This window comes from Bubalus kerabau, chromosome 2, assembly GCF_029407905.1.
Source record: "Bubalus kerabau isolate K-KA32 ecotype Philippines breed swamp buffalo chromosome 2, PCC_UOA_SB_1v2, whole genome shotgun sequence".
NCBI lineage: Eukaryota > Metazoa > Chordata > Mammalia > Artiodactyla > Bovidae > Bubalus > Bubalus kerabau.
Genome location: NC_073625.1, coordinates 141698286 through 141723249, shown reverse-complemented (window position 1 = coordinate 141723249; position 24964 = coordinate 141698286). Strand labels below are relative to the sequence as shown.

General features: G+C 38.8%; 1 protein-coding gene and 1 long non-coding RNA gene across 19 annotated transcripts in view; one reads left to right on the top strand and one right to left on the bottom strand.

The window, feature by feature from the left end:
- FNDC3B (fibronectin type III domain containing 3B) overlaps window positions 1-24964 on the top strand; it is a 353923-nt gene that overhangs the window by 9831 nt on the left and 319128 nt on the right. The window contains exons 1-3 of one of the 18 annotated variants that reach the window (XM_055569048.1): window positions 4182-4500; window positions 6437-6528; window positions 10539-10662. The exons of 4 other annotated variants lie outside the window; for them this stretch is intronic. The gene's annotated coding sequence lies outside the window, so the exon portion shown is untranslated. 13 more of the 18 variants (XM_055569045.1, XM_055569046.1, XM_055569051.1 and 10 more) reach the window with 13 other exon arrangements.
- LOC129643887 (uncharacterized) lies at window positions 1179-4155 on the bottom strand. The gene is made up of 3 exons (XR_008710581.1): window positions 4039-4155; window positions 2133-2254; window positions 1179-1316 (listed from the first exon to the last, which is right to left on the bottom strand). It is a non-coding gene; the product is annotated as an uncharacterized LOC129643887 (long non-coding RNA).

The following is a 24964-nucleotide window of genomic DNA, read 5'->3' as shown; positions in this document are numbered from 1 at the left end:
TACTTTTACTAAAGCAAGGCCTTCCTGGACAGCTTAGTTCCAGGTATTTTGTGAACTGCCCCAAGAAAAGTAAATTTCTTTAAAAAATATTTAAAAATATTTATATCGACTTATTCAGACATGAGGTTTTCAAATACTTGACTTTTTAGAGTTCAGACTGACCAGTTTTTATGGTACAGGTTGTAAATGTAGGATCCTCAATATGCTTTTAGGGTATTATGCTCCTTTTTATCTTATATTGAAAAAAAATTAACACATTTTATATTTTCTATTATTTAAGTCACTTAAGAGAAAAATGTTAAAAGTCATTAGATATTACTGTTCCTCATTTTTCTGTTTTTCTTGTACCAGGAAAAAAAAAATCCAATTTAGGGTAATAAAGGTAAATGTTAATCTGAATTAATGAATCAGAGAATACTTGAATATGTTGAATTGGAACACTAATATATTGCTGTTGGGAATGTACAAAGGTACAGCTGCTGTGGAAAATAGTTTTGTGGTTTCTCAAAAAGTTAAATATAGAATCACCTAGCAATTCCATTCCTAAGTATGTACCCCAAATAACTGAAAGCAGGGACTCAAACAGATACCTGTATACTAGTGTTTATACTGGTATTATTTAGAATATCTAAAAGGTGAAAAAAGGCCAGATGTCCATTCACAGATGAATGAATAAACATAATGTGGTCTATACACACAGTGGAATAGTATTCAACCATAAACAGGAATGAAATTCCGATACATGCTACAACAGAGTTGAGCCTTGGAAACATTATGCTGAGTGAAATAAGCCAGACACAAAAGGGCAAATATTGCATGTTCCTACTTATGTGAGGTCCCTGAAACAGGCAAATTCATAGAGAAGAAAAGGAGAATAGACATTACCAGAAGCAAGGGGAAGAGGAATAGGTATTATACTTTGATCCGTCCTGAGCTTCTGTTTGGGATAATGAAAAGTTCTGGAAATGAATAGTGGTGATGGTTGCTCAATATTGTTAATGTATTTCATGTACCTGAACCTTCATGTACCCTGAACCATGTGATTAAAAATGGTTAAAATGGCAAATGGTATGTATGTTTTATCACAATAAAAAACTGAAAACAAAATTGGAGATTTCTTCCACATGATTTCAGCTTGCCTCTGCTTGCTCCTCCTCGGTGGACTCCATGCCGCGTATGTAGATGTTGCTCCTCCTTCCCGTTGCCTAGTGCAGCGTAAAGGGTGATTTCCCCTAGGCCATTTTTGGAGGTCAGTGTTTCCTTATTTTATTAACTGACTTGAATTTAAGAGGAGACTATTTAAAAGTAGGAGATCCCTGGAGAGAGAGAAAAGAAGATATTTTAACATTTAGATGAGCCAGGTAGTTTATTAATATCCACAGACTGTGTAGGCACACAAAGGTGGTCTATCGTGAATTTCACTGTGAGTCGTCCAGGGAGTAGGATGTACAATTAGACCTGTCATATTTTCTAACCTTTAAACATTTTTTGTAATTTCAATTGTGTCATCTTCCATACTCTAGGAAAACTTTGATTTCCACTTAGGGAAAGGGTCTAAGTCATCTCAGTACTAGTGTTGGAAAAGCATTTAAGGAAACACATTCTTCAGTTTGTTAGACGAAAACTTACTGAGAGGGGATAGAGTGAGAGCAAGTATGTAGTATTTTATTCATCTGAACTTATGTCTAGCACCTATTAATTATTCATAATGGTGACTGTTCTCTGAGTGTTGGTTTTTTGTTTTGCTTCTGAGATACAGATGTTGAGTTTAGGTAGATCACTTATAAAATGATGGTGCAGGATTTTTGTTAAGTGATTGGATATAAAGCTTAAACATCCGGCATAAAGTGCATGTTATGAATACTGAAAATATCAGATAAAAATCCAGATGGAAAGACTTTGCTCCAGAGCCATGATTTTAGGTAATTTATCATTTTCTTTAATTTCTTCTGGCACTATTTCTATACTTTTCAGAACACTTGTCCTTTTCAGTGTTGTCTGATTGTCTCCTTACTTGAGTGTAGGAATGATTACTTATTTACCTTAATGTCTTTGGAGAGTGCATAGTAAGTGCTCATTGGATGGATGGTTGGATAAATTCCTAGGCTAAATATGCCATTTAAACTTAGTACCTCTTCTCAGACACTCAAGTCATTATTTCTCTGCTGAAGTCGATCTTTTTGAAGCATGGGCGATATTATCGGCATTGTGTTTCCACAGTTTTCCTGAAAATTTTTTTTCTCATGGTAGGGATCTAATAAAATATTAAAAGCATGAGTCACTTTCAGTGCAAACCTAGCCTTTCATCCATTGCTATTTTAAAGAAACAAAGTTCTCCAGAGAGTACATGGATTATTTCCCCCCCCCATATTTGTATCATATCACTGATTGATTTTGAAAATACGAATAGAACGAATAGCTTGTATTTCTATTCCCTAAAAATGCCACCCTTGATTATGTATGTTTTGCTTGTCTATTGGAGTCAGTTTGGGAATTATAAATTAAGAACATTATTTTTGGAAAAAGGTGACAGTTTAAAATGATCTTCTTATAGGGAAACTCTAGAACGGAGACACTGAGGGGGCAGGAAAAAAAACCCAACATGTGTCTTGCTAAGTGGTTGGGGGTCCAGCAGAGAGAGTTGATTCTGCTAGACTGGAGGCCAGAGTATTTAGTGCTACACTAAGCCATGGAGCTCACTCCAGTACTCTTGCCTGGAAAATCCCATGGACGGGGGAGCCTGGTGGGCTGCCGTCTATGGGGTCGCACGGAGTTGGACACGACTGAGCGCCTTCACTTTCACTTTCCACTTTCATGCATTGGAGTAGGAAATGGCAACCCACTCCAGTGTTCTTGCCTGGAGAATCCCAGGGACAGGGGAGCCTGGTAAGCTGCCGTCTATGGGGTCACACAGAGTCAGACACGACTGAGGCGACTTAGCAGCAGCAAGCCATGGAGAAAAGGTAAGAGAGTGTATGATGGAAACCTGAGGTGACTGACCTCAGCCACTAGCAGGGCGAGGTAAGCATACTTGAGAAGAGAAGAATCTCTCGGAGCATCCTAGGGCTAATGTATGGGGCGGAAGGCGCACGTGTGCCCTCATTCATTCAGTCTGGGGTGGGATCCGAAATCTTCATTAGGTGTTTCAGGTGAATTCTGTGATCCAACAACTTTGGGAAACTCAGATTGGGGAACTTGGCCCTATTGGTAATCTATCCTTTTCAAGTTTTTTACCTGTTACCTGCAAAGAGGTGAGGTGGGAGGAGTACTTAGAAGGGATAGCAGAGGACTCTAGTTAGGACCCAGGGCAGAATTGAAGGGTTCCTCAGAAGGGTTTAATGTCATGTTCTTTGGGATAAAATGATAACCACCCTTAGTGGTTTAATATAGAAACGAGGACGCTTGTCATTTGTGCACTCAATCCAAACATTTGGACTGCAAGCCAGATGTAAAATAGTGACCAGCAATAGTTGAGCACATACCACATGTCAGAGACTTGCATGTATATAAAATTATGAAAGATAGAAAAGATTTCTATTTTTCTGTTTTCACTATCTACTGCAGAAGCCCAATCATACCTGGTGGCTGCAAATGTATGTCAGTGAACTAAGATTAAAGGATATGCTCAAAAAGGTAGAAAAGATCACCTGGACTGCAGAACTTTTTTTCAACTATATCACTGCTGCTTTAATAGTTCACATTAAATGTCTTCTTTGTATCTCCAGACTTGGAACAGGGTCTGTTTGTGTTCCCAGGTAGCTGAATGCTAAGGCTAAGTACTAGTTGAATGCCTTCCATGTGTTCAACCTGTCGATGGTCCAGAAACCTAAAATTTACTTTTGAAACAATAATAATACTCTGGACATCTCCCAAGAGGGAGATTTTCCTAGATTGTTTTCTGTAATAGCAACTGAACCTTGGAATGAGAGAAACCAGAGAATAAAAGTATACTTCATAGAAAGTAATATATGAGAAACTCAATATAGTGAATGGGAATGATCTAGAGCAGCTGATTAAGAAATGGTAGTGAAGTTTTACCTGACTCAGACATGTGAAAAATGCTGTGAGAGAGAGTCCTTTTCACTCAGTGGCAACACCGTTTTGTTCATTTTGCATTCTCTGTCCCCGGTGCCTTTCATTTAAGTTAATTTATATAGTGTAAGATCCTGTACTTATAAGCTGCACCTGGAAAAGCAAGGCCTCGCATTCCTAATACTAACCCTTTCTGTCCTTTTAAGGCTAATAGTTTGTGGTGTTTGGGTTGCACTGAAGGCAGCCACAGGGGTGGGATGAGCCCAGAACTGACTAGAACGTGTCTCGTCTCTGCAAACGCCAAGAGCAGCTCCCGTGGTGCATAAAAGGTGACCTCAGGATTCAGAGAGGCCCTCTGCTTTCCCAGACGGCCCAGGCTAAACCTGGGGAGCTGGCAGCCCTAAATGCTTCCTTTGTTAGAAATTATTGCGCTCCCTGCTCCATCTTTAGAAAGTGAGTTCACCAAAGGTGCGTTAAGGACAAGGCTTTGAAGTGGGACCTGACTTGCTTTCTCTCGCTGTGTTTGTGTGTGGGGCGGTGTGGATGAAGAGTAATGAAGATGCAGTGCCCACAGCGATATTACCTAAACACTGCTGCTTACTACTCCTTCACAAGAGTGCTGCTCATGGTCCAGAAGGAGCCATGTGCTTCTCTGGGGATTGTGTGTCCACAGAATGGGGAGGACTATGAGAACAACCTTCTCTTGTTTCTCAAAACTTCTGTCCAGGAGGGAGGCTATAAATGGTAAAATGTCCATGACCCATTGCCACCCCAGAGAGGGGCTCCCTGATGCTGGCCTGCCTACATGCCCTCCTCTCGGTGCAGCTCGGGGCTAGCAAGCCTTTGCCTTGTAACCAGGCTTTCAGAGCTTGATGGTGGTGGTCTTCATGACACAGAGTACTACAGGATCTAACTAACTTTAAAATTAAAACAATTTTCTTAAATTGAAATATAGTTGATTTAAAATGCTGTGTTACTTTCAGGTATATAACACAGTGAGTCAGTTATACATATGTGTATATATATCCTTTTTCAGATTCTTTTCCATTATAGATTACTACCGAATGTTGACTATGATTCCCTGTGCTCTACAGTAGGTTCTTGTTGGTTATCTGTTTTATATATAGGAGTATGTGTGATTGAACTAACTTTTAAGAGCACTTAATTTTAAAACCTCTATTTTATACCTTAAGGTGTAGAGGAAACAGTGTTAAGCACTCTAAAAAAGGGAGTATGTTTTAATTTTTGAATTTGGGCACTTTGTTGTCTTAAGTTTTAAATTGCTTGGATCCTCGCCTATCTGACCCTTTGTACACTTTTACCACTTTCACCTGGAAGTGGAGATTTATTGATATGTAATTTTGGATAAAAGATACTGAAATTGCCCATGTGTATGCTCATATTCAAGGAAATTATGAAATCAGCTTTGAGCCTCCTAGAAAGGAAGTTCAATTTTTAAAATGCTGCCCTTTTAAAATTATTTAGCTGTTTAGTGAATATGTCTCATTATTTATACTTAGCACATAAAAATACTGGATATGGATGTTCTTTTGTTATGCCACAAATGAAGACTGATAATTCCCAACCCCCTAGCTATATCCCTGAATTTTAGACCAATATGGTCAACTATAGAGCTTTACCTTAATTCCCACAGGCATTTCCAACTTAGTCTACCCGCTGTCTTTTTTTTTTTAAGAGACTTATGGGAGCAGGGAGAAGAAATGGATAATAATTTTTAAGGCTTGTGTCTTAATTTAGGCTTTAATTAGCAACAGATATCTTTAATTTGGACTGCCCAGGTGTTGCTAGTGGTAAAGAACTCCCCTGCCAGTGCAGGAGACATAAGAGATGCGGATTCAGTTGCTGAATTGGGAAGATCCCCTGGAGAAGGGCATGGCAACCTACTCCAATATTTTTGCCTGGAGAATCCCATGGACAGAGGAACCTGGTAGGCTGTAGTCCATAGGGTTACAAAGAGTTGAACATGCCTGAAGCGACTTAGCACACACGCATCTTCAATGCAAAATTTCTTTACTAATGCAGTAGAGTTATTTCCAAGTTTATTTGATTTTGACATTCTAATCTTGCTATGTGGTTACTGCCCTGTAGCTTTAACTGTATTTTAATGATACCTGGGACACTCTGATAATTTTAAAACCTAGTCTTTTAGATTTTTCTATTTGCTTATTAAATTTGTGGAAACAATGTCATTTCCTATTTATGTTTTACTTTCCAATTCTCTTAATTCAGTTTTCTCAGGAGTGCAAACCCATTAAAGCATAGTAGTTGGCTAATAAGAGAAAATTGAGGGTACAAATAAATTTTCCCTAGATTCCCTTAGCTTCATTTTGTTTGGAGTAATTTTAGGCCCTGAGTGTTTGCCATTAACGTTCTATTTTTGCAGGCTTTCCTCTCTTGCTTTTGTGAGAAGCAGGGATTGTAGGAGGGAGTAGAGGAAAGTAGGCCAGGTTTGAGAAGGATGTAGTGCCAATGAAGGTGAGTGAGTTTGTCTCTATTATCTTTTATGTGGGATGATAAGTTTTCCAAATTCTAATTTCCACTGAGTCATCTGTGAGTTCAGTAGAGGGGCAATTCTTTGTCTGCTGTCAGATGTTCTGCTTGGCAGATTAATGAACAACCTTTTTTTTTTTTTTTTTTTTAAGTATTTTTAATGCAGATTGCTATATTTGTATATTTTTAATTAAGTGTCCATTTTGGCCAAGAAATAACTTTTTCATGCCATTTTTTCAGGAAAAGCATACTAATAACTTTCTAGAAAGCTTAATCACAAGATAGGTTGGATGAAAAGGAAACATCTTTTAGAGAAACCACTCTTCTTGGAAGTTTTCTAGTTCTTGTCTGTAAATAATAAGAGTATCACATACAATTTTTTTATTTGTGGGGCATGAGAAGCTAATCACTTAACTTGGACCTAATATTTTTGGTAAGAAGGTAAATCTTTCATCATCATTTGTAGTGGGAGGACTGAGCCCACATGCTCTGGAAACTGAGCCCTGAGTTTGAGACCCCAGATTTTCAGCTCTCTGCAGATGTGTAACTCTGTTTGGTTAACTACGGCATTTTGGTGGCTTTGTCTGTTAAAAGGAATTGTTAGAACTGTTGAGCTTGGTATGATGCTTTGTCAAGTGCTTAGCAAGAGAGAGCTGTTATTTTATTATTTTATTCACTGATTACAGACATTTAATCATTGGAAATACTTCTTAATGGGATGATAGTTATTTAAAATCATTTCTCTGTTACTTTAAAAATATATATGAATACAAGCCATCAGTTTTGTCTTGGACTTACCCCTGACTCCTTGAGTGTTCTTGTTCAAGTGACATCTTTGTAGTTCATCTCCAAAATCATGCTTGAGCTGTTTAGCTTATAAAGGAATGTGGGCATAGAATGAAATAACATGTGAGAATCACTTTGGGGGATTGGAGGGAGCGTGTCACAATGCCAAGAAAAGTACTTTAAAAAGTGCTATTTCTACCAGTATTTTTCTTCTTCCCTGCCATCTCCAAGAAAGGTGGTCTCTTTTTAAGTAGATATACAGCAGTTTTGCTTCCTCTCCAAAGTCTGGGATCTAAGGAAAGTTGTAATAAAGGAGAGTAACTTGCTCCCTTTCCCTCTCCCTTTTTTGTGGATGTTGCTCTAACTTTTTAAGAGAGAAGATTGGGCCTTGACTTTAGTGGGCAAAACCATGGGGCTCCAAGACCTGACTTTCATCTCTGGGTCTTCACCTCGGAAGATGTTCTTCATCTCTATACAATGGCATAGAGATGCCACTGCAGGGGAACAGCACGGTGCAGGCTAAGTAAGACCTTGACATATTTTAAATCTTAGCCATCTTTGTTGCTCACCGCTTCAATGCTCATTTCTTTAAAATAACATAGAATATTTGGCAGAGGTGTCAATGACTAGAATGGTTTTCTCTGCTTTGCCAGTGCCTAGGCCTCACCAACTTCTTATAAATTGGAAGCTTAGCTCCAAAAACATAAAAGAAGAAAAACCTGAATTTTAGCTAGTTGTGTACTGGCAGGTTATCTTAGACATAAACACAGTTGAATGGAAAGGATAATAGGGACTGGAGCCTGTGTTGCTCCATGGGAGTGAATGAGCCAGTGTTAGACGTTAATGTTGGGGGAAAAAAACAACCTTCACCACTTTAAAAAAACAAAACAAAAACAAAAATCAGGCAGTCATTGCAGGCTAACTGATGAAAATGAAAGGTCAGTTCCTTCAGTGCCCCACCTCAGTGTATGCCCCAGGCCATGTTAATAATGGCAATCCTATTATTTTCTTGCAGTAAGCAGGAAATGCTGTCTACACCCATTAGATTTGTTTGAGTGGCCCCTGGCTGGAAATGAAGAAAATTTAATTTTCTAACTAGCTAGGCGGAGGAGGAAAAAAATCATGCAGTGCTGCATAGAGGTTGATTGGGGGACTGGAATAAGAAGAGTGTTATTAAAAAAAGAACTTGATGTTTTTAATCTCGATTATAGGAATGTATGTACATTGAAATCATGAATGGACTTGTATGCAGGTTATGTGTGTAGAAAATCTTTCTGAATATTGTCAGAACTGGCTCAGTTCTGGATTTTTTACCACATTTTTGCAGACTGCACAGTTCTCACATATCCCACTGGCTGCTGGAAACTTGCTGGGTTAGTTGTTTTTAAGATTGATTTGCTTTTCAAAACCAACATTCATTTTGGAGAAATTTGTATATTCATTAGGGCAATCAGTTACTCTGTTAGTATCAATAGCAGGAAGAAAAAAATTGGTATTAGGTAATGTTACAGAGAAAGTGAGCCTCTCCCTGCCTTTCAGGGTTGCATTGACTAATCTCATGGCTTTCCTGGTTTTCACTGATTCATGTCCTTTGCTTAAAAATGATATCTTTTAAAAAGTGTGTTTTTTCTTTTTTTTTAAAGCAGGTTGATGATATTCCTCCTATATCTTTACATTTTTTAATGAATCAGAATATCTTTATTACCATTTTGATATTTGATTTATTGGGATGCTCTGTTCCAGATTCTCCGTTGGTTGGTATGTAATTCATTTTTCTAAGACAATGTCAGGTTTTCCCAGGAAATACATAATGAAGAGTCCCTTAAGTTGAAGGGACTTGTTTAAAATCACAGGAGTAGCCAGTACTAGAAGAGCAAGCGTTTCAGTTTTTGTGTTCAGAGAAGGTAAAAGAAACCCTTCTGTTTTAATGGATCTGTAATTTGTATGGAACAGGTCTTCTTGGGTTACTTCAGGTCATTGTGTTTGCTTTGCACTGACCTGTACACTTAGAGTTTTTTCTTTGTTTCCTGAAATGCTAATTTCGAAAGGAGTTTGTTTCTAATATCGGCACAGCAAAAGACCAGTGAGTCAAGGGAGCTTTTATGAATATCGTCCTTTTGTCTTACTTCTTAGACTTCTAGCAGTTTGCCTCTAGTGGTGCGCATTTTGCCTCTGACGCTTTGCTTCAGGTTGTCATCATCGTGAACATTTTTCATAACGTTTATTTTCCTCATTTGTTCGTCACCATCAGTGGAAGAAGTAAAGCGTGGGATCCTCCGTTTTTGTAGCTAACCATGATATATGTGTGTTTTGATATTTTGGCGCGAGCACATGGTGTGGTACATATTTGGGGGGACTTTTTAAAATCCAAATTTATATTTCATTTTTAAAAGAAATAGTACTTTCTAGTAGCCTTTTCTGTTGTAAGGGTCCCAGTGGGTTTTTTTTTTTTTTTTTTTTTTTTTTTTTTGACACTTCTGAGATTAGTCTTCCTTGAGACTCATGACAGGAATTGCACCCCATGGTGTGGGGAATTTGAAACTTACACATAAAAACAATTTAAAGGGCTTTGGAAAATTTTATGTGATACTGGGAGTCAGATGTCTTGATCTAAAAATTTATTTGGGAATTTAAGTTTGAAATGTTTGTATGGATTGTTAACTGGCTGACTGGGATCTGTTATAGACTGGTTAAACTATTTGAAGTATATCTGGTGTATTTAAGTTTGGCAAGAAATCAGGGCAGAGATACAAATTAGGCGTTATTATTTATTTTTCTAAGTCAGTAATGCAATTCATCTTTTGCCATGGAAAAGTAATCATTGAAAACACTATAGTTGATAGCCTGTATAAACTTACTTAACCTGTAGCTTAGCAATATTTTTTCCAGGATGCTGACCGGATGATTGCGTATAAGGATGTTTATCCATAGTCCAATGAATTAAAACCTTTAGAGGAATAGAGGGTGTGTATCATTTATTCCTAGGATTGTTCTTTTGAATGGTTTAGTTACTGAGAGCCTTTGTTTTGAAATGTTTCAAACCAGTTAGGTATCTTTTGACCTAAATTTTCCAGCCTTCAACTTTAAGGAATACATACTTGGAATAGCAAGAATGTGAAGATTTAACCAGGTAGTCAGTTCCTGTTAGCTGTGAAAGGGCCTGGGCCTCAAACTGATTGGTGTTTACTAAATACTTGTTTTTTTTGCAGACTGTTGTTCCATCATGAAGAGGGGACTCTCATAGTGAACTGTCATAGAGAACCAGTTGACACTGAGTTCTCTGATGTTCTCTCAGGATTCTCATGACTCAATCTTGTAAACCTCTGAATAAGTGTAAGCGATGGAAGAGGATACATTTCAGTTGAAATGATTCTTCTTGTGGATGTTGGTGAGCCCTTGTCCCGGGGTAGGAGGTGGTAGTGCTGTTTTCACACTTGTAGGTGCCTTCAGAGAAGAATTGGTAGTGGTGAAGGACAGGAAGAGTACCAGAGGGGGCCGACAGAGGATGAGACGGTTGGATGGCATCACCGACTCGATGGACATGAGTTTGAGCAAGCTCTGGGAGCTGGTGATGGACAGGGAAGCCTGGAGTACTGCAGTCCATGGGGTCGTAAAAAGTTGGACATGACTGAACGACTGAACTGAACTGAAGAGTTAAATCCACACCCAGGCTTTCCTCCCTGGTGATGAGGCTGACTGCCCACTTTGGTGAGAGAATGTTCTAGTGGCCCACCCCACACTTTTCATTTCTCCCTTAGCAGTAGAAGGTTGTAGGAACTGATGAGCTGCATGAACCAGTACCTGAAACTTAGACAGCCTTCAGTTCAGTTAGAACTAGTGTGTGTGTGTGTGTGTGTGTGTGACTCTAGCCAGTGTAGCAATGTGTGGAACAAGGAGACTGCTGATCCCCTTAGATGTCCACTGTTACAGAAATTCCATGAGGACAGGTACCATGTCTTTCCTTTTCTCTTTGTGCAGTGGCAGACAACAAGTGCTTAGTAAGTTATTGAATAAATGGCTTAATTACTGAGCAAAACAATGTTGTTTTGACACTGAAATAACATGTGTTTGAACCAGGAGAAAATTTGTTTTATTTCAGTTTGGAAGAAATATGGAATTTTCAATTTAAAATAACAGATACCTGAAAATCAGTGAAGATTGAAAAATTTTGAGTGTCCAGTGATAGTGAAGAACTCTTTGTTTTGCAAGTAACAGAAACACTCAAACTAGCTCAAGCCCACTGCCGCCCCACCCCCCCACCCCCTCCCCCAGAAAAAGGTTGGAGTCACTGGAAACGAGGGCAGTGTCCTTGGACCTCGTGAGGTCTTGGACCCAGCCCTGGGAAGTCATTGGGAGCCAAGACTGCTTTTCTTCCTCTTTCTCTTCCTTTTTTCTTTGATACTTCTTCTTCTGTAGAGTCCGTGTTACATTAATGCTGGATGTTTCTAAACTCATAAACTTTATCAGTTTTTATTTTTCCTTCCAAAATGCCAGTCTACACATGCTTTCTAATGATGAATTGAAGGTATAAGATGGTAGAAATATTATCTTAGAGCCACTTTGAAGCAAATTCCTTTCCCAGAGTGTCATTTATAGTCAGTTTGTGGGAGGAAAGTTATATAAAGAATGACTGCTATTTCATCAAAATAATGATAATCTATATTTTCCTGTGTCTTGTTTTCTTTAAAATGAATTGCAGTGAGACATGGCCTGGCTGATTTCTTCCCTTAAATCATCTCAGAAACTGTGCCCAGTCCATTAATTGCTTTGTTCAGTGGGCAGGAAATGGTTATGTTTGTACAAGTTACACAATCTTAACTAAGTTGGAGCAAGGAACCAAAGAAGTCTCTGATCTTTTTCTGCAGAATTAACTATTTGGATCCAGAAGCTTACAGATGATACATAAGCCAGGTTACTGGGGTATACCAAGGTAAAATAAATTATGATTTTTGCTATCAGAATGGCTGCCTGTTTAGGGTAGGGATATTGAGGAAAGTGGATGCATGAGGTCATCAGGCTGATTGTGAGATTAAGTCTGTGCAGTTTTCCTTCCTCCTTAACAGTTTCTTATGCCTGCTAAAAAGGAGGTGTCCTGAAGCTGGTTCCCTGTTAGCTTTACCAGGAAGAGTCAGCCTTTCTTTTCTCTCTCTTCCACATCCTCCCTTGCAGGCTGTTTGGAAATTTGTTGTTTTTCTTTTCTGGGGTTGGCAGGTTGCTTCTTCCCCTCACTCCCTTACTCCTGCCTGGTACTTGTCTCTCAGAACCCCAGTTATCTCCTGCTTTTCTCCTTCTTGAAAGTAGAACTTTTCTCTTTATCACCATTTGATGATTTTTTTTTAAGGTTTTTTTTTTTTTTTTAATATGGACCATTTTTTAAAGTCTTTATTGAGTGCGTTACAATTCTGCTTCTGTTTTATGCTTTGGTTTTTTGACTGTGAGTCCTATGGGGTCTTTGCTTTCCCACCCAGGGGTGGAACTTCATCTCCTGCACTAGAAGCCGAAGTCCTAACCCCTGGACCTCCAGGGTGGTTCATGTTTGATATTTCTTTAAACATTCTGATTGATAATTTGCAGTTTGAGCAGAGCTCCCCCCCTTTTTTTGTATAGTACTTCTAAGTACTTTTCAGACTTTGCCTACCTATTCATCCATTTATCCTCCTCTCATTTTGACTTCTATTATTTCCTGAAGTCCATATATCACTGAGAGAAAATATGATCTTAAGTAAGGAAATGACTAATAGAGGTCACATTGACAAGAAAATGAATTAAGTGAATTTGGGCATAGTTTCTCTCTTTAAAACGTGAGCTGTCTGATTCCTTTAAAGAAGTGCACTTGTTGCTGTATGAGCTGCTGCTGCCAAGTCACGTTTACTCTCGTAACTCCTTAAGATTGCTCTTTTGAATGGCCCATTGCCATTCCCTGTTTGCTTCTGTCTTTTGCTTTCTTCCTTGCTAAATACTTTCTTTTTTTTTTTAAGAACTTTGGAAGCAAGCCTTAATTTTTGTAGATTTTCCCCATTTTTTTTCTTCACATGTTCCACAGTTCTTTAAAATATAATCTTTCCTTATGGTCTGTTTGTTTTGCCATTTACCGACTCACCACCGTCTTCGAAAAGTCCTGCTTTTGCTTGTACCTTTTCTTCTGGTTCAGAATCTTGCAGTTGATTCCTCTTCTACTTCTTTCCTCTCAGCAGTTTCCTTTGATGGTGAAACCTGCCTTGGAATTTGTACTTGAGCTTCTTAAACCCTTTAGGAAAGGTAGTTCTGTCAGCATTCACTTCTCTTTCTCTTCTATTCCAAAAGTCTAAGGACAAAGAATCCTTACACATTCCTGTGCTGAGGAATCTGGGGTTTCTGCTATCCTGTTTGTACCAGGGTGTGAATTCCCTGGGAAGGTACCTGATAAGATCTCCCATCTCTTCCCTAAGCTCCGGGTAGGACACAAGCATTGCATTTGGAATTGGCTCCAGACACTCAGATACCATTAATTTAGTAATGATTACATGAGGCTTTGAAGGCAAACAAAACAGCTTCTCTACAAGGTGAACTGGGTAAAATCAGAATGGGATGACTTCTGACTTCTCTAGCTCTCTTTTCTCAATCTGTGAATTTATCCTCAAGGAAGAGTTCATCAGAAGGGGAGAACCATCATTCCCCTTTTTAGGCTTTTTTATTTGTACTCTGTCTGCAGTTTAATTTTGTAATCAGAGCTTAGCTACTATTTGCTCATCTGTAAAATTCCTTTTAACTTATCTTTGTAAGAAAGTCTGCTACGAGATAAAATTTCAGATTGTTAGTTTTAAAATGTTTTACTTAAAAAGAGAAGATAGTTCTTCAGTGAAAATTGTGACTTCAGAGATAAAACTTTCATGTCTTTGAAATCTGGAAAAAGATTTTTATTAAATTAAAATTTAATAAATTAAAAAATTATTTGTAGGAAATCTGTAGCCATTGCTGGTTGGCATCTTTCTTCTTGTGCTCCAGAGAAAGCTCACTAAATTTAAACCTGTGAGCTTTCAAGTGGCTTTTATTATCAGTGGTATATTGCGTGAAGTTGGAACTTTTCAGATTCATATTTATGGCAGAGATAATGGGAACTTTGATTTTCATTCATTGTCACTGTATGTACCTGGCACATAAGTAGGCTCTCCATTTGCTTTATTGGATAAACAAAGAAAGTGATCCTGCTGTTCAATGGGATTTTAAAAATTCTCCACCAAGATCACCATTCATGGCCCCTGTTGCCCTCTGTGTTATGTGACTTCAAATTTATTGCAAACTTACCAGACATCTCAGGCACTGTAGGGGACAGACTCCTAAAATTTCTGGTGGACTTCCATGTCTCATTCTTGGCAAACTGAAGTGTAAATCAACACATACAAATTTCACTCTAGATCAGAAAAGCCTCTTTTTAGTGAAATTTGCAGAAGGTCCTACTTCCTGCCTGTGAGATAGGGTGATAGGATCACACCCGAGAAACTGCCACCTTGTTCAGAAGTGACATGATCGCTGTTCAGTTTGGAATATTGATAAGTGGGCAGATTTATTTGGAAGCACTTTGTTTTTACTACATGCGTAAATCTCCAGGGAGCATTGAGTAGGAGTAGAGGTGCTCCCTTTTGGCTATGCATTAGCAACGTGGCAGTTACTGATCTGTCATTTACTTTGAAAAGGAATTACAAAGTTTTGGCCTCCTGCCTAGAGCTGCTCCAGATGGTCAGAAAAGAGTTTTGTGCTGAAGTCAAAGAGTATATTGCAGTGATCGAGTTGTGCTTGCCATGTTTATATTAGAACAGGGACTTCCCCCTTGATCCCTCTGCACAGTCTTTCCTTTTCTTTTTTAACCTGAGGGAGTAAGAGGAGGAAAATACTGCTTTGGACTTATGGAATCTAATACTTGGAAAACCTTTGTTCTTGATGGGGATGTAGAGGTATGGCATGTGATCCATAGAGTTGCTTTGTTAACCTCTGTACCTCTGGTACTTAGTATTTACAAAGGCCGCATGAAGAATTGGATACACCAAGACCATTCTAACTAATTTTGAAATGGGGGTCAGAAGCTTCATTTGGATTGTATGTGCTCCTCTGATAAACTGGCTGTTAGCCCACAACTGCTGTTTAGTGGCCTTCCTCAGTCAATTAGCCCATCTCTGATGGGAGCTGGGCATTACTGCCTCTTTTTTCATGTTTCCCCATGATTCTGTGGTCAGTTGGGCAATGGTGAAGTGTAGGTGTCCAGTGTGGGTGGGAGGTGGGGCTGGGGAGATGAGCAGGGGGAAGGTTATGGTGTTAATAGCAGTTCCCAGACTTTGCTTTTTTGGACACTAACACTTAATTTCTACACATGACCTTATGTGCCTTCATCTCAACCTTGGAAGGGGAATGATGTGATTCCTATTTTCTAGATGAGAAAACAGATTCAGAGAGATAATAATAGGCTCAAGGAATAACCAAGTAACTCTGGCTACCTGCTTACATACAATTTTGGAGAAATTTATTACAAGTCTCCTGCCCCTTCAGGTTAGAGGTGACTGCAGGCTTCAGGAAATAAAGCTCATTTTCCTCTGGGAAACTTGGGCCTTGTTCAAGCTGAGCCTTTTAGTAAAGCTTGGTCACAAGGCTTAGATTAAGACCTAAACCTACAGGCTGCTGCTCTCCCACACTGCTTTCGGTTACCCTTGTGGTTATTGAGTAACTTGGTGAGTTTGAAGAACATTAACAAAGTTTTTATGTCTTCGAAGAAAAGCCAGCACATGGGGAAGTGACATTAAGTTGCATACCCCAGAAAGGAATTTTTATCTATTTTGAGATGTTGGTATATAAATTGAAAACCCTATAATTTTGACTCTTGTACTCTTAGTAGATTGTCTAGGTGCTTGATGATAGATGGCTGTTTTGAAGCACTTTTATTGAAAAGTGTAAAGAACTTGTGTTCTTCACAAATAGGTACTTCCCTGTGTAGACCTAAGACTTAATCAGCAGTTTCTTTCCCCAGCAGTCTTCCAGGAACTTCCAGAATCCTCCTCTAGGCTGTTATTCTGCTTCATTATTTTGTCTTCTTTTAAAATCTCCACTGTTCAGATAGTGTTCAGACAGTATTATTTTTCTATACATATTATATGGTACTATAATTACTTCATGACTTCTTTTGGGATTGCGTCCTAAACTGCAGAACATCTCGTTCTGGTTGATGTGCTTTTTGAAGTCTTGCTGCCTTTGTGATGAAAAAGGATCAAAGTGGAGTGGAGGTGGGGTTAGTCCAGTTTAATTTAAATCTGATCTCTGAGGCTTTTACACTTACACAAAGGCAACAGAGTAGGCTTTCTTGTTGTTGCTTTATTACAATTATGAATGAAACATTAATGCTATTATTTTATAAAAGATCATAAAATAAAGATACATTTTTTAGTGTTTTCTATGTTAAAAAAAAAAAACCAATTACCATGAGTCATAAAGCTACAATTACATCAAGAGTCTCTTATATGAAAGAGTCTTTAGTAGATTTTTGGTGCAGTCATTGTGTCTGTTTCAGGGGAGTGAAATGTCATCATCCTTGAAAAAAAATTACTTAAGAGACCTAGTAAGAGCCTGTAGAAGTTTGTATCTTCTTAGGGCCTTAAGGTCCAGGAGTTAGTACTACAGAACTGACTTTCAGATCTGGGATACCAGTAATTTTCCCTACTACTTATCCTCATGACTTACTGAATATATTTCAGGTTTCTCTTTGCCATTCGTTTTGAAGAGCCCTCCTCTGAGAATTAACTATAGAATATTTATTGAAAGATCTTCACACACAGGGTGTGGTGTTGCCACTGTTTCAGGTTGTGCAGTGCGGTTTTCTAACCCAAAGGCTCCGGAGAGCAGAGAACGTACAGGGCATCTTCTCCCACTGCCCTTGTGCCACGTGCTCCAGGAACACTAGAAATCACACTGCTCAGTGTCCTCGCCTACCTGTGTTCCCATTGCCTGGGGCGCCTCCTCTCAGGTATATGGCGGCTGCATAGATTTTAGCTCTACTGTTCTTTATACTCAGACCTGTCTTATTGGAACCTATTCCACAGGCCCCATTGCTCTTTTCAGGTTCTTCTGCTTTGTCATTAGCCACCTGTCTCCTCCCTGCTGGACTCAGGCTTTGGGCTCCTCTGGACGGATAGTAGGTTCCCCTTTTATATCTCCAGGCTCAGGGCTGATGCTCTGCCCCTGAGGAAGGAAGCCCACAGAAGAAGAAAATAAGTCAATGATTGACTGGCCTGAGCACAGCTCCCATAGTACTCATCCGTTCTGTTTCCTCAAACACTTTATTTGAATTAGAATGGGTTCTTTCCTTTCAAACCATTGATCAAGTATCTGGGCGACAATGTGTTTTGAGGAGTACTCATTTATAGCAAGAGTAAAAATGTTTAGCAATAATAATAATATTGAATGCTTACCATGTGAGCTCTTTTAAGTGCTTTATGTGCATTTCTTCATTTAATCCTCACAGCTTCATGAGGATATTATCTTTATTTTGTGAATGAAGAAACTGAGGCACTGAGAGAGCAAGCTACTTGCTTGGAGTTAAAATTCTATTCAGTTGTGGCATCAAGATCGGAACCCAGGCAGTGTGTGGGATAGGAGGGGGCATAATATCTTCTCCCTGAAAAGGCAGATTCCTCTGTCAGTCTTCTCCGTGTTACATGTTACTTTATCCATCTTATATTTACCTGGGTCAACCTCCTGCGCTTTTGCTGAGAAACCTCACTGTGGGCCTTCCTGACTTGGTACCTGCCTATTACGATTTGCTGTTGGTGGGAGGGTAACGCTGGCCTTGCTGTTGGCTGCTCCTTCCGCTTGAAGTTGACAGGTTTGTGTATCTTAATGAGAATTGAAATTTCCTTTGTATTTATTTATTCATTTTATGTTACTAAGCAAAATGTTTTTCAGAGATGTTTGCTGGCTTTTATGTGGCTAGAGCAAGCAGATACAGGATTTATCACTATTAAGCAAAGGTTGATACCTTCAGAGAATTAATAAGTTGTAATAGGTCATCATTATGTGCCTTTGATTGGATTGGCCCACCTCAGTTTCTGATCTTCAGCTCCCATTCACAGTACCTTGGTAGCCTCACCTAGCAGTGCCTGGATACTCTGGCCAGGTGGCTCATGTTTCACCTTTACCAGAAGGACATTGTGGAATTCGACTGACAGTTCTCTTTAGTCCTCTTCATTTATTGGCTGTTTTTTCCTTTCGAATTCTAAGGGGAATAGCCTGAAGCCATTTTTAGAGGGGCTACTTAAGTAGTTTATGAGTGCATGACTTTTATTTAAATAGCACTTTATTTAAAAAGCAGTTTTCTATGCATTTTGGAGTCATTTACACAGGACCCTGTGATGTGAACCCAGTGAGGCTTGTCTCAGTTTAGAGATAAGAAAACCTAATCTGAAAGTGTGCCCCTTTCCTAAGGGTGCCTCAGCAAGTGAAGGGAAAATCGGGCAATAATTCCGATTTCTTGATTCCCTCTCCCTTTTTCCCTCATTGCATTTTATTGTCTCAAAATTGGCACACCTCTAACTGAAAATCTGTAGGTGCACATCTTCACTTATTAAAACTATGAACATTAAAATATTTTCATCGTGCTTACATTTTCCCAGACTCTTATTAGAATATTTTGACATTCATTTTTATAAAAATGGAGAATAACATTTGAAATCACTCAAGTTACCATAATTGTGTAATTTTAGATGTTCTATTATTAAACTGGGATACAGCAACAGAATGCAGCCTCTTGATAGCCTTTAAAAAAGGCCCATCTTGGAGTCAAGAATTATGACATTAAAATAAGACTCGTGGCTGTTTCTGGAGTGTGTTAGCTAATTTACCTTCTGGTTTTCTTTTTGTGGAATTGGTGAAGAAAGAGACAAACAAAATCCAAGAACAAGTCACATGAAAAAATTAGCACTCCTCTGGGCATACAGTTTGTGAGATAATCATAAATTCTACACCCTGTAGTGGCTGATGAGGGTAGGGGAAAAGCAGAATTGTAGCACTCTGGCTGTGGACTAAGAAGCTGGTGCACATTTATGACCTTTAACCTTTACCTTTCACTTTAAGTCAAAACCCCCTTATATTTAGGTGAGTTTGTTTTTTAAACACGGTAATTATGAAAAATATTGGAGAAGGAAATGGCAACCCACTCCAGAACTCTTGCCTGGAAAATCTCATGAATGGAGCCTGGTAGGCTACAGTCCATGGGATCGCAAAGAGTCGGACACGACTGAGTGACTTTACTTTCTTTTATGAAAAATTTCAACACATACTACAGAAGTAGAGAATAGTAGTGGGCTCCTGTGTTCTTGCCACCCACCTTCAACATCTGTCAACTCATGGTCAGACTGACTTGATCTTTACGCATTTTTCACTCCCTGATGTATGGTTTGAAGCAAACCCCAGACCTCTTATCATTTAATCTCTAGATATTTGTGTGTGTGTGTGTGTGTGTGTGTGTGTGTTTTTCTTCAGGTAAGTTCTTTTGGAAGAATATTTTTTTTCTAATTTAAAGTTTGCCAAATAAAATATTGGAATTTTTGCTATATAAATTGGTTGATATTATAAAATTTCTAACTTACCAGTGCTTTTCAAGTTGACTTATATTTTCTCTGACAAACTTTTTTTTTTTCTGAAACAGGCAAAAAGTTATTCATAGTAATAAACAAGTAGTGTTCATTAGTGTTAAAAATGAGCTTATTTTTCAGACTGAACTTTTTTTTATAAAAAAATTACTGTTTCAGAAGCTTTCAAACTTTAGTGTAGAATCATAATGCTCTTCAGTTTTATATCTTTTCAATGTTTGTTTCCCAGCTGTTTCAAACAGACTGAATTTTAGTGTATTATAAGCTTATGCATTCATTATTTTAGACTACTGATTTGGAATTTTCTAAAAGTTGAATATAACTTTGATAGCAGGTTTCTATTCAAGGAACATATTTGCTAGTTGGAGATGGTTGACAAAGAGAATTCTGAAGGTTTTATAGTTCAAGTGAATGAATTTATGGGCTCAGTTATCTTGAAGTGTGTATATTTACATACCATAATGCTGTGGATTTAACCTTATTTGAAAAGACTAACCTGATTTATACATACATACAGTCAGTTAACTGATTAATTAAATTTAAGATAAATAATAAATTAAAATTAACCTTTCAAGGTGAAGATCCGACTTTATGAAAGGTGGTCAATGAATATTATCTTTTAGCATGGAGACTGGCTTTACAGGCTGTCACACGTACTAAAAGGAACAAAATAATACTCCTTAACTAGAAAAGGTGACGAGGAAAAGGCTATGAGCATTTTTAAGGCCTTGAAGCATACTTAGGGCTTAATAAGAGCAAATATTTGCTTAGTGCTTGCCGTTCTGAGCACTTCACTAACTCATTTAATCCTTACCACACTCCTATGAGGATAGGTGTTGTAATTATCCTTGTTTTATAGATAGGAAACTGAGGCATGGAGAGGGTAAGTAACTGGTCCTAATCCAGAGCTAGTAAGTGGTTGAGCCTGGCTTAGAATCCAGGAGTTGGGCTCCAGAGTGCAGGATCTGAACAATTATGCTCGAGTGCCCCACTTGGCTTATAAAAGGAAATAACTAGTTCCTATGCAAAATTTGTTGCCTTTTCATCAATGAGAGTATGACATTTTAGAGAAGTCCTGTTCAATAGAATTTTGTGATATGATGGAAATATTCTGTCTACATTATCCAGTAGGATAACCACTAATCACACTGAACACTTGAGATGTGGCTAAGGTGACTAAGGAACAAAACTTTTCACCGCATTTGTTGAATTAACTTAAATAGTCACAGGTAACTTCTGTAAGGGACATTGCAGTTTTAAGAGTCCAAGAAACCTGGGAGAATTTATAGTTTGCATTTTTCTGGGGTAATGACAACATCTTGACATTTTATGACTGTCAGTATCTCCACCTCATTAGGGTACAACCATAATGATTGTATCATTAAATAGTAATGATTTTAATGAGAGTGAAAATATTTTTACAAATGAGATAATTGAATGTTTAAAACCTTAATGCCTGACGACAAGATGCTGTTTGATCACCAACATAACATCAGCCTACCACGTCTGGAGGCATCCCCTTGTTAATTGCTATGGAGCAAAAATTGCTTTGACATTCCTTTTGCTTTTTAGCCTTGGAGGGAAGTTCTTGCTTTGTAATGAGTCCAGCTCCTTGGTCAAGCTTAACATCAAGGAGTAATGATAAAATAGTAAAATGGCCTTTGCGGACCAAAAGCAGCCCTGAGGAAGCAAGCATTTAGCTCATTTTCTCCTCCAGCCTGCCCCAGTAGAATTGTGTTGACAGAGCTCCCATATAAGAAAATAAAGCAAGAAAACTCAGTGGTAATGAAGCCAGGTTTCATCTCAAATGAGACCACATAAACTATGATTTAGTTGATAAATCATACCTCCTATAATGTGCTTTCATCTAAGCCTTTATGAGGCACTTAAACCTAATTATTTTAATCTTTTCTTTATGTTGATGAAAAGGGCCAGAGTGGTTGTTTCCATCGGGAATGGTGGGGATCTGAAATGCAGGCAAGATTAAGTCTCCAGATGGTGGTGGGTTTTGGACCTTAGCCACCCGGCAGACATAATTAAACATGTCTGCAGTCCCCTCATTTAGCAGTTCTAAAACAGACATTTTCTTTGTTTATGGGGTTTAACTGTTATCATTAGCATTTAAGTGAAGGACCTGAAGTACTATAGCCAGGTGCTAAAAATCAGCCACACGCTGGATCTGGAAGTCTGCTTTTGTATGGAGAGAAGTTCCTATCAAACATGGGGAATTTGCATGGCCATGGGGTGTTTTCAACAGGTCCTGTCGGCTCAGTTTTTATTTGTAATTCTCAAATGTAGCAAAGTTAGGTTGTAGAGAACCAGGACTGGATGTGAAAGTGGATTGGGATTGGAAGGCAAAAAGTATTGAAGCTCACTGGGTTCCTGGCTTCAGCTTCTAACTGAAGTTGGGCAAATCATTTAATTGCTGTGAACTTTGACATCTCCACTTCATAAACTTCTTTCAGGACGGGAAACCACATATCACTAGAGAATGATTTGGCTTCTTGAAAGGAGAATTATGGTTTAATTGTAGAATGAAAGGTGGCTATGATGAGTGAGGCCTCATGTTTACTCGAACTGCCTTGTTGCCAGTAAACTCTCCATTTACACTTAGGAGCAGGTGAACATTACCTAAAGGCACTTGAAATGCGTTTTTCTCATGCAGGTGACTATACAGTATGTTCTGGAGTTACCTTTTTCACTGAATCTTTAGAACTGAGTTGGCCTTTTGATGGGTCAGTGCTTCTATAGCTTAAGTAAGTTTGCTGACTGTGTTTTGTGTCCTCTTCACTGAGAAACTCTTGTTATTTTAGTCAGAAAAGTAAAATTTCCTTGCCTTTCATGCTTTTCCCCTCCTGGCCTCTTTCCTTACTGTGTGACCCATACAAACTGGAAGCCAGGCCTTCTGACATGAACTTAGGATGATGTTACGTTACATCTTCAAGCAGGGGTTGTATCACAGAATGATGACGCTGGATGAAAACTTGCTCTGGTTAGGACCTTGCAGAGGATGATTTGAAATACAGTCGTCTCCAATTCTGACATATATCGGATTCTGTTTTTCTGGTCATTGAATCGAAAGTAGGTGTCTATCCTGAGAGATGCCTTTATACAGTTGATGATGTACGGGTGCTGCACTGTAGCCTGTGACTCTTGTAACCGACACTGAGGTGGCCTCCTTGCTGTGCAAGAAGTAGCAGCGGTTCCAAAAGTCCACCAGGCCAGTATTCAAATCTAGTTCTCTACAAATCCTGTGGATCCCATAACTCAGAAACATGTGTGCTCATGTGCATCTGATCAGTCTGAGTTCACTCCTAGAGCAGCCTGTACCAAGGACTTGGTGACAATTGAGGCTTGAACTTTTCTAAAAAAGGAAAAAGTAGCACAAAGTTAAACTTTACTAATGTAAAGACATCATATTAATTATTTTTAACAGCAGTCCTTTGTGCTTCTTCATTTGAGTAATTCGTCTTAGAGTCGATGAAATTTGTTGCTTGTGGCTATGAAATCCTGCCTCCTAGCTATAAAGGATGATTTCATGGTGGAGGATGTCGCAGGATCTCAATTTTGCTGCTTTGTAGCATGAGGCATGCTTCAAAGGCTGGGGGAGTGGGGGGGAGGGGAAATAGGGTTATTTAAGCCTGTTTTAAGACACATGGAAAGGAAGCTAGTTTGTAACTAGGGGCATGTGAAACTTGGCAGGACTCAAGTCCATTAGTGGCCACAGTCACATGATTGATTACCAGTTGGGGACCTACAGCTAGCTTATTGCAGATCGAGATCTGACATAATTGATGTTGTCATCAGTATTAAACTATTCACCCTGTCCTGCCAACTTTCTTCCAATAACAAAAGTTTCTTGCTTTGCATGTGTGAAAGTTTTTGTGATTCTATGTACGTGTACTGAATCATGATCCAGTCACCACTATTTGAACTTTTTTTTTTAACTTCTTAATTTTAATAAAGCATTAGAGAAACTGATAATTCCATTACTTCCCCACTGCTTATCTTGGGGAAACTTATGGGTTTTTTCTTACCATGTTAGTGAAGAGAAAGAGGGAAAGACTGCCCCAAACTGTGTTATTCTATGTGTGCGTGCTTGATTGTGTTTAACTTTGTGACCCCATGGACTGTAGTCCACTAGGCTCCCCTGTCCCTGGGATTCTCCAGGCAAGAATACTGGAGTGGGTTGCCATGCCCTCCTCCAGGGGATCTTCCCGACCTAAGGCTCAAACCTGTGTCTCCTGCATTGCAGGGGAATTCTTTACCGCTGAGCCACTGGGGGACCTGAAAGAAATACAGGGACAGATAGGCCTCTAAAACTTGGACGGTGACTTAAAAACATGAACTAATATAGACATTAAATGTTTGTTGCTGTTTTTTTATAGAAGTTAGTGGGTTGTTTCCTGAGGGGTTTGCTATAAGGAGTCATTTTGTTCTCTTATGAAAGGAAGGTGGAGGGTTTGTGTGTGGGACTGGACTGGTAGGGAATTGTATGAATAGGTCTCGGGAAAACATGGCAAGGGGCATTCCAATTTTAGAGATTTTTTTAAGTTTTGTAACTTCTCAAGGTGGTATTTCTTCTTTTAGTTAAGGGTTATCTAACACTTTCTTTGTCAAAATGGTATTTTTTTTCTTGTCTTTGTGTCGTCTAAAACTTCAAAAGAAGAGGGCTTTGTTTTAGTTTTTCCTTAATGCTTTTGGTCATGTTTCAAGTCCTGAGCTCTTTGAATAATGACATATATGTAGATGAAGTCTGCATTATCTCATTATCCTGAAAATTTATAGATCTGACCATCAAAAGATAAGAACAGTACTTGTAATTTTACATCAAAGATTAAAAAAAATATTTTATTTTTGGCTGTGTTGGATCTTTGTTGCTGCATGTGGGCTTTCTTGAGTTGCAGTGCATGGGCTTCTCATCGTGGTGGCTTCTCTTGTGGAGCGCAGACTCTAGGGTGCTTGGGCTTCTGTAGTTGTGGTGCGTGGGCTTAGTTGTTCCGAGACATGTGGGATCTTCCCAGACC